Below are 10,685 nucleotides of genomic sequence, written 5' to 3' on the forward strand. Positions count from 1 at the left end.
TATATCAGGCGCACTTACTGAGGGCTCTCCCCTGGGAGGACTGAACCAAATTCAGTTAGCAGAACTTTTTTTTTTTTTTTTTTGCGGTACGCAGGCCTCTCACTGCTGGGGCCTCCCCCGTTGCGGAGCACAGGCTCCAGACGTGCAGGCTCAGCGGCCATGGCTCACGGGCCCAGCCGCTCCGCGGCATGTGGGATCTTCCCGGACTGGGGCACGAACCCGTGTCCCCTGCATCGGCAGGTGGACTCTCAACCACTGCGCCACCAGGGAAGCCCAGCAGAACTTTTATGGACAATTAATTAATGCCTACTGTGAGGCAGACATGAAATCAACCATTGATTCAAGGAAAAGGTAGGGGATCTACATCGCCACATGAGGGTACTGAAATAAATTGTGAAAACAGGGCATTCTCCTCTATAATGGGACTATTCATTAAGTAAATGCATCAGGAAATGGAAAGATCAAAACATCTACTAATTATGCAGAACAGAAGAGAGAAATGCATCCTTATGTTCGAATCCATTCTCATGGACCATCTGCTGGTCATGATCCAATGAGACCCCCAGCCACCAAAGCTATGATGCCAAAGGCCCAGACAGAGGTCTGGCTTCACTGAGATGGACAAGCCGAACAGCCTTATGCTACAGGCTTGAACACTACAGTCTGGAAAGGTAAAATAAAACTGCTTGCTCAGAGTTACAAAGACAGTCAGTAGAGGGGCAAGATGTGGAAAGAGTCTAGGCCTCTGGCCTCTAAACCATGCAGAAAGCTGGCAACAGTCAGAGAATTCCAGAGAAATGAATCTGCATTGGGAGCAACTGTGCACAATCCATGCTGGGATCCAGTGGGAAGGTTAGTTCCAGAGACATCTGGACTGGGTGTCAGTGCTGGGCATTGGGGTGCAACTGATCCACTCATGCCCTGGCCAACTAAGATGATGAGATAGAAGACCTTTCTAGGCAATTATCCAAGCCCCATCCTCAATCACTATAGACCCTGACGGGCTTGCTCTCGTCTTCCTGGCCAAACACTCCCAGCTTTGGCCCCGACTTTGACTCTCTTTCCCTTTTTGGTTTGGCCTTCTTGAACATTCTCTCTGGGTTTGGGGAGCTTCAGCTTCATTCATCATTGTGTATTACTCTAAGGGGTGGAGTGTCAAGGGCCAAGGAGGCTAACCAGAAGGGTTGTCCCTTCTGTTGTGTCTGATGGGTGGCGGATAGAAGTTGAGTGCAGATACTGAAAAGTCTCCCATCTTTTCAGCCCCATCAGTCCTACCAATTAAAAGCCAGTTTTATAGGGAGTCATTTGGAAAGCTCTGTTGCTGCTCACTCTTCTTCATCCTATTCTCTGAGCTAGAGTAACAGGAGCTGTCTTTAGCCAGAGCGCAGGTAGCCTGGGGCACGCCTGGTACTAATCTCTGACTCTATCATTTTCAGTTGCATCTGTTAATTTCCCAGACTTTGTGGAAAACGCCTCTACTGTTGCATAATGAATTGCCCCCAAACTTAGCAGCTTAAAACAGCAAACACTTGTTTTATCGTGCAGTTTCTGAGAGTCAGGGATCTAGGAGCCGCTTAGCTGGGTGGTCCTTGGTTCTCCAAGGTAGCAGTCAAGCCATCACCTGGGGCTGCGGTCATCTGCAGACCTGCCTGGGTTGCAGGGTCTGCTTTCAAGGTCACTCCTGTGGTTGTTGGTCAGAGGCCTCAGTTCCTTGCCATGTGGCCCACTCCATAAAGATGCTCAAACATGTGGCTAGCTTCCCCAGAGGGAACGATCTGAGAGAGAGAGATCAAGACAGAAGCTACAATGTCTTCTTAAACCTAATCTTGGAAATGGTCTATTATGATTTCTGCCATATTCTATCTGTCACGCAGACCGACCCAGGTATAATATGGTAGGGGACTACACAAGGGTATGAGTACCAGGAGTTGGGGATCTCTGGCTCCAATATACAGGCTGGCTACCACAACCCCCTTGAAATGGGACAGCTCTTGACTGGTGATGTGTGTGCAGTGCAAGCTTGGCTTTTCCCTCTCCCACCCTCTTTCTCTGTCACCATTCCCCATTCTGGGAGATAAATAACACTGGAAACTGACCTATACGGTACTTTCTCTCTTTACTGAGATGCCCTTAGTTTCTCCACAGTTTAAGGACAGTCTGACATATCTTTTCCTAAAACTCTGTGCATATGCCCTCTTACAGTTTAAGCCTTTCCCCCTTGAAACCTGGAAACCTAATTCTTTGCTGGCATGCCGAGTGGCTACTTCCTGGATGTCTTTGTTTGAAAAGATGCCACCAACATCTAGTTAAGTTTGTTATTCACAGGCCTGTAACCCTGTGTGCAAACTCTAAGTGGGCATCACATGGCAGAAACCTGACCCAGGCAGAAGGAGAGGAGACCTCTGGATAGGAGGCATGGGTGTCACCTCAGTCATTGGTACCCTGTAACTCTCGGAGATTTCACAGTGTCCTGTGAATGCAACTCACCGAGTTATTTTCTATTTTCCTGTATATCTGCGTGGGAGCCGTCGTATTCATCCCAGAAAGAACAGGAAATAAGAGGAGAACTTACTTAGGTGCCACATGGACATAAGTGGCTTCCTTCTACATGGTGAGATGTGAGGTTTCCTGAAGGTATTGTTGTCCCTTACATCTGTCACCCCAACCCAGAATTGCAGCTGCGGAGACTGTGGGAATTTGTGCTCCTCCAGTTAAAATTCCTCTCTCTGAATCCAGTAAAATCCAAGCTTCCCCAGGAACAGAAGCTCTGCAAGGGCAGGGACTTTGTCTTGTGTCCTCCATGCCTCAAGCGATGTCTAGAACAAGGATTTGTTAAATATTGAATGAGCAGTTCATGCCTTGAGAAGAAGGCATTTCCTGTGTTCCAGAGTCTCTGTTTCAACCACCCATGCTGCTAGAAATACCAACACATCAGTCATCGTAATCTTAGCATTAATAAGTTCATTCAAATGGAAAATACTTTTGTCCTAGTTTTGAGAAATATTTGGATGGACATAAAGATGAGAAAGTCAAGGTGCCTTCCTCCGAGGACTTCACAACCTAGTCTGTCGATTTTGGTGTCCTTCGGCTGCACGAATGAGCTGGGTGAGAACAGCAGAGGGCGACACTGTCGGAGCAGGTTGGTTCAGTCAACGTTGAAGCTATTAGTCAGCAGACACCTCTTGACATAACATTCAATGCGAAAAACCCAGTCCCGGTATTACCAACCATTGACAAACTTCGTAGCTTCCTCCAATCCTTCTGTTCCATAGTCATAATTGTGGGTACATACATCCTGGCCTCTGCTGGTCCCATTTCCGTGGCTCTGTATGATCCTTTCCACGGTTGGACGTAGGTCTCTTCTTCGTCTGTGTTCATGGGCTGTATACCCAGCCCATTCTCGGAGTCTGGCAGGAATCTGATGGGGAGGGAGCTGTCCTGTCCAGAGCTCACCTCACTGCCTTAAAAAGGCAGCACCAGGACATGCAGTGGGGCCCTGGCTGGTGTAGGGTGCGGGCTGAGCATCTGGGCTGGAGAGAGTGTTAAAAGGTGTGTGAAGTTGCATATCACCATCTTAACTCTGTGTCTGGAGACTGCTCATCTTGAAGACTTGGAAACGGAGGTTTCATGCTCACCAGCAAGGATGTCCTCGCCCTACAGACTCTGTTTTCCTTCTAACGGAAATGTTATTTTAGGCTATCACGTACACACAACATCCAAACTTGGTAACTTCCCAGTTATGAAGAGTTGATTATATGCCAGGCATGCCTTAGGCGTTTCACATGTCACTTAATCCTCACCAATGTCACATTATTATTCCATTCTTCAAAGATACAATTTGAGGGACTTCCCTGGTGGTCCAGTGGCTAAGACTCCACGCACCCAGTGCAGGGGGCCTGGGTTCGATCCCTGGTCAGGGAACTAGATCTCACATGCATGCGGCAACTAAAAAGATTCCGCATGCAGCAACTAAGACCCGGAGCAGCCAAATAAATGTATGAATGAATGAATGATACAATTTGAGGCCCAGAGAGGTTGAGTAACTTGTCGCAAGTCACACAGAGAGTCAGCGGCTGAGGTGGGATCTTAGCCTAGGTCTGGTGGCCCCAGAGCCTGAGTTGTCATCTCTCTGTCACACAGCCTGAGCAAAGTCACAATCCCAGACACAGTCACCTTCTGAAGAAAGTGACTCCAAGCTCTGTCATCCTAATAAAAACCTCAGGCCTCATGATTTCTAAATGACACCCAGCCTAAAGCTCAGGACCTTGTTCTGGAACTCCAGGTCCCTCTCTATGGCTGGAGTTTAAGTAGCCTGGAATGTTCTCCAGCGCTTCTTAGGGCATTTGAAGTGGTAGGAGAACAAGGGAAGGGACCAGCTGTGTGAGCTGAGGATACTGTCTCTAGAGGGACTGAGCCCTTTCCTGGCTCACGTGAGACCTTTGGGAGAGCGGGATGTGGGATGTCTATGGAGGGGCGAGGAGCTCCCCCATCCTTCTTCCTGGTGCCATATTCACGGGTACCCACGTTCCACATACCACGGATGACCTGGGCATGTCTCATCCCTGAAACTCTAAGGAACTTGACTGCAAGAGGTATATACCAGGAACTGCATATAGAACCACCCTTCAAGGGCCTTTCTCTGCCGCAAGGTTCAAGCTGTTGTTACAAAGGCCCCTGTGAGGTAATAGAAAATTCATACAGTTGACCCTTGAACAAAGTGGTGGTTAAGGCCACTGGCTCCTGTGCCCTCAAAAATCCAAGCATGACTTTACAGTCAGTCCTCCCTATTCACGGTTCCAATCCATGGATTCAACCAACCATGGATGGTATCGTGCTGTACTTTTTGAAAAAAAAAAATCCATGTATAAGTGGACCTGGGCAGGTAAAACCCATGTTATTCAAAGGTCAAATATAGCAACCCAAATCTCTCATTTATCACTGATATTTATTGAAACTCTTTAAAATCACATTATCTAAAGAATGCCCCATTTAGGCAGCTGTTCCACGAATTTATTGGTCTCTACGCTTGTCTATAGAATGGGCAATCCCTTCACAGTTGGGGCGGGATTAGAAGCGGATTCAACAATTGATGCATATTTCAGGTATGGTTCAGGTACTTTTTTTATACTTTTAACTATAGGCTCTGACTGTGCTTCCCTTTTACAGTTGTTTTTTAGATGTGTATGTTTGTATGTGTACACATGAATGTGTATAATAATTATTATTATGGATATTTAGGGCATCATACAGGACAGAAACTTTTGAGGCAGATGTTCACTTTGTAATATCAAAGGCATGAAAGAACTTAACACAGAAAAATAAAACAGATAATTTATGCAGTCTTTTTATTAAACATTTTGGTGCTTGGGGGGGAAAAAGTAAAAAAGGTCAAATATATATTGGTCTCTGCTCCTGGCACAGAGCTCCTACAACACTTGTAATTTCCTAAGTGATAAGAGCCCTGGGATCATCTTGAGTTCTACTGAGGTGACTCTGGTTGAGCTTCTCCATGGCTCCTGGATAGGGGCTGGTTGCCAGGAAGACCAAATCATGATTATTAGGAGCTTGGAAGTTTCAGTGCCACCCTCCATCCTTCAGAGAGGAGACAGGGGCTGGAAATTGAGTTAATAATTCAGCATGCCCATGTGAGGAAGCCTCCATAAAATGCCAATAGTACAAGGTTCAGAGGGCTTTCAGGTGGGTGAACACATCCACATACTAGGAGGGTGACTCACCCCAACTCCATTGGAACTGAAGTGCCTGCACTCGGGACCCTCCCAGACCTCATCCTGTATATCTCTTCATCTGGCTGTTCATCTCTGCCCTTTATTATACCCTTGAGTAAACTGATAAACGTGTCTCCCTGAGTTCTGTGAGCCGCCCTAGCAAATGAATCAAACCTAAGGAAGAAGTTCATTGGATCCTCTGACCTACAGCCCACCGGTCAGAAGCACAGATGACAACCTGGGCTTGAGGCTGGCGCTGGAAGTGTGTGCTGTGGTGGTGGAGGCAGTCTTGTGGACCTGAGCGCTTAACCTGTGGGATCTGACGCTACCTTGGGGTAGTGTCAGGACTGGGTGGAACTGTTGGTCACAGAGAATCGCTTGGGGTGTGGAAAACCTCCACACACTTGGTGACCAGAAATGTCGGAAGTGAAGTGTTTGGTGTGAGTGTGGAGTAGTATGAGACATGCAGGAGAAGGAAACACCAGAGGGAAAAACTGGTGTTTCCGACTCAGGCCAAATCTACTTTTGTGGAAGCGTGGGCAGCCCTGGGATGGACGAAGCGGACAGGGAGAGACTGGGGAGAGACCTTACATAAAAAAGGTCTATGTGAGGGCTTCCCTGGTGGCACAGTGGTTGAGAGTCCTCCTGCCGATGCAGGGGACACAGGTTCGTGCTCCGGTCCGGGAAGATCCCACATGCCACGGAGCGGCTGGGCCCGTGAGCCATGGCCGCTGAGCCTGCGCGTCTGGAGCCTGTGCTCCGCAACGAGAGAGGCCACAATAGTGAGAGGCCTGAGTACCGCAAAAAAAAAAAAAAAAAAAAAAGACCTATGTGGTCCATGTTTGTACAGCATGCTATGCAGGAAGAGTTTGCTGCAATCAATCTGTCAAAGAAAGGCAGAAGGAGCTTTTCCAAGTAAACTCTTCCGGTACGTGAAAGCATTTCATTTTATCGTTTAACATCCTAATTGGGAGAAAAAAAAATCTCCCATCACGTGTTCACAATTAGAATTTTTTTTTTTCTTTCTTCAAAGAATATTAAGGGAAGTTCCCTGGCAGTCCAGAGGTTAGCACTCGGCACTTTCACTGCCCTGGCCTGGGTTCCATCCCTGGTGGGGGAATTAAGATCCCGAAAGTCATGTGGCGTGGCCAAAAAAAAAAGAATTATCCAGGGAGTGTAACATCACGTGCATAGCATCTTGAGAACCGCGATTCCGGTTCTCTGGGGGCAGAAGACTGTGACGGGCCTTCCTCAAGGAGGCGGTCAAGGGCTCCACTGAAGGGTACGGCATTTCTACCTGCAAAGTGCTTAAGAGCCACCAAGACCTCGGGCTAAAGAAATAGTAAGTCTTATTTTACTCAGCATGATTGTGAGAAACAAAACTCTGGCTCATTAAATGTTTTGATTAATAGGGACTTTATGATCCATGTGGTATATGGTCCATCCGTTTAGGGAGGGTTAATACACACTCAACAATGAAACAGACTTTCATTTGACCTTGATGATGATCAGGGCACTTCAAAGACTTTGGATGAAGGAGTGTGGGTAACACGGCAGGGAAGATCCAATGGGAAGACTTAATGAAAGGCTATGAATTTGAAACTGAGGATGCTGGCTTCAATGAGCCACTGCAGTCTTTGATGGGTGGATAGACGTGATGAATGCTGTGTTTTTGAAAGATTAACCTGATAATGACGTTCAGGGAAGAGGGGAGGTAGAGGGGCGAAAGCAAGAAGAGCAGCCAGAGGCAGGTGCAGTAACCGAAGTGTGGAATGATTGCGGTGGCGTCAGACACAGACAGTTTTGAGTTGTTTGGTGTCCAAGTAGGAGACACAAAGAGCAGAGAGAGGGGAAAGGGTAGTTGAGGATTTTGCAGCTTGTATCTTAGGAGCATCAACCTAAGGCCTATGTAAGAAAGGTCCTTCTTTAGAGGCTCCAGGTCTGGCCCTATTCTAGCCACATCCCTCCCTATGAGTGAGACATTTGTGAGGTCAAGGGGATATGGGCACCCCAAGACTATAACCTTCCCCCTTTCTAGACTGTTCTGGGTACCTGAGAACCTGATGCTTCACTGTCCAAATAGCCCAGCTCATGGCCTGGGCCTGTACAGGCTTCTTCCCTGGCTCCATTCTCTGAAGGGTCAATGGCATGGCTGGTGTGTGCGCCTCTAGGCCTGAGTGGTGGCCAAAAGGTAGCTGTTTGTGGCAGGTGTTGGGTGAGTGGACGGAGCTTGAACTTCCTGGCTACGGAGTCCCCGCGCATGATGCACAACCAACCCCTCACAGTGTAGGATGGAGTCAAGGGGGCGGGCCATGGACAGGGGCCAGGGTCATCCCTTCCAGTATTACCAAGGTCTGGCATGCAACTCCTATGAGTCTGAAAATTATTAAAATCCTGACCTTCCAGGTCATTCTCGTAAATGTATATTTGTAAGGTTGGAAGATAGACATATTGTTTATCAGCTTATCGGCTTGGTTTATAACTTTAAAGTATTTAGACATATGGCTTCCCTTTGTACTCTTGCCCTACAACTATTAGGTGTATGTGGGCCTGCTTTTTAGCCAAATATTTTCCTCTTTTAGTTTCTCAGGGTGACTTTTCTTCAAATTTTCTCTTTTCTGAGGGCTTACCTCTTGGGTTGTCCCTTAGACTATCCTGAACGATTCTTTTGTTAATGGCTTACCAGTTTCTTGTTTGTTTGTTTGGCCGTGCCACGTGCGTGGCTTGTGGGATCTTAGTTCCCCAACCAGGGACTGAACCTGCACCCTTGGCAGTGAAAAACGTGAAGTCCTAACTACTGGACTGCCAGGGAATGCCCCTCAGTTTTTTAAATTATTGATTTGTAATTCCTTGTATATCTCAGCTATGAGGCCTTTGTCAGATACATATGTGTATGTACACACGTGCACACACACATCAGATATATTCTACTCTTGTTTTCCTTTTTATTCTCTTGATGATGTTTTTGATGAATAAAAGTTCGTAATTTTAAGGTTGCCAGTTTATCAGTTTTTTCCTTTATTCATAGAGATTTTTGTGTCTGCTTTGAGAAATCTTTATCTAGTGGAAGGTCATAAAGATTTTTCTTCTTTCTGTTTTCCTCTAGCAGGTTTATTGCTTCACTTTTCACATTTAGATGCATTATATCACAATGAATCTGCAACTAATATTTTTCTTTTTGCAACTGATTTTTGTGTGTGGTAGAGGTCAAGATTAATTTTGTTTTCCAAGTGCATATCCATTGACCCAGCTCCATTTATTGAAAAGTCCATCCTTTCTCCTATTGATGTGCAATGTTGCCTTTGTTATAAACAAAGTGACTATATATGCATAGGCTCTTTCCATTGGTCTATTTGTTTCTCCTTGTACCAAAATCATACTTTCGTAATTACTATAGTTTTGTACTTAAATATTATAATTTTACAGTTCTTGATATCTGGTAGTGTTAAGTCCTCCAACATTCTTGGTCAAGACTGTCTTTGCTATTCTTGGTCCTTTGCATTACCGTGTAAATTTTAGAATTGCCATGTCAATTCTAAAAAATTTTTCCGTTTTCTATTTCCTTGGCTTCTTCCCTTATTGTTTCTTCCCTTCCACTTACTTTGGATTTGATTTGATATTCTTTTCTAGTTTCATAGATGAAACAGATGACAATAGAGATGAAAGCTTAGATAATTGATTTTCAGTCTTTCTTCTTTTTCTAACATATGTTCTGTAGAATGTAAATTTCCATTTAAGCACAGCTTCAGTCTGTGTTCTACCAGTTTTGATACACCATATCTTTATCACCATTCAGTTAAAACAATTTTTTTTCATACTGTTGCGATTTCTTCGTTGACTCATGGGCTATTGAAGGGTTTTACTTGATGTCCAAGCAGCTTGATTCCACTGCAGTCAGAGAAAGCGCTCAAAATTATATCAGTCCTTTGAAATTTGTTGAGGCTTATAACGCAGCATATAATGAGTTTTGGTAAACGTCTTACAACGTTTTGTCCCACTATTGTTATTGACTGTGTATCCTGCCTCCAAGAGAAGAAGGAGAAGGCAAGTGCAAATTCTAAGGTCCAGACTAGGAAGAAATGCACAGTACTTCATTTACATGTAGTAAATGAAGATATTTATATATCCACATGGCCAGGCCTAATGCAAAGGAGGATGGGAAGCTGAATTCTCAGACAGGGTGTTCCCTCTGTAAGATAGCAAGAGAGCTGCACGCTGTCCCACACAATCTTCCAGCTAAGCAACTCCAGTTGGGGGAAAAAAGAGAGTCTTTCTCCATAGCTCAGGTAGAAAAATCCCGGAGAGAATCAGATTCGCCAAATTTGGATCACTCTCCTATGTTTTACCAATCACAATGGCAAACGGGGTGGAGTAGTCCTGTTGGGCCAAGATATTCATTTTCCTGTGTCCAGAATGGACAGTGTCAATCCCAACAGAATCACAAAAAATGGACTCCAAGGGGAAAGATGGATTCTATTCTTAAGAAAAGGGGTGCTGTACAAGAACTAAAACAAACAAAAAAGATGTTCACTACAAAGCATAGGTGAGAAAAAGGAGAGAAGTACTACTGGATTTGGAAATTCAGAGGTCGCTGATGTTCCTAATGACATCCGTGGCTGCGGAGTGGCAGAGAGAGAAGCCAGCTTGCCGGGGTGAGTGGGTGATGCAGGAGGATTGAGTGAGTGAAGAGGACGGGGTGGGGGGGGCACGATGAAAGTGGGTGTCACTTCCGGGATGACTGGCTGTGAAGAGAAGCAGCTACAATGTCTGGGCCTGAGTTCCCCAAAAAGGTGGCCCTGGTACAGGGATTTGAGAGCAAGTAGTTTATTTGGGAAGTGATCCCAAGAGACGTGGGATAGTAAACCAGGAAAAGGAAGGACTCCAACAAGAGAAGGTGCGTGAATGAGCGGGTTACAAGCTGTGGACAACGGGAACGCTTCTGCAGATGACCTCGAAGTA

This window comes from Delphinapterus leucas, chromosome 13 (genome assembly GCF_059928025.1).
Source record: "Delphinapterus leucas isolate spDelLeu-1000000601 "Yukka" chromosome 13, BTC_Dleu_Yukka2, whole genome shotgun sequence".
NCBI classification, from domain to species: Eukaryota; Metazoa; Chordata; class Mammalia; order Artiodactyla; family Monodontidae; genus Delphinapterus; species Delphinapterus leucas.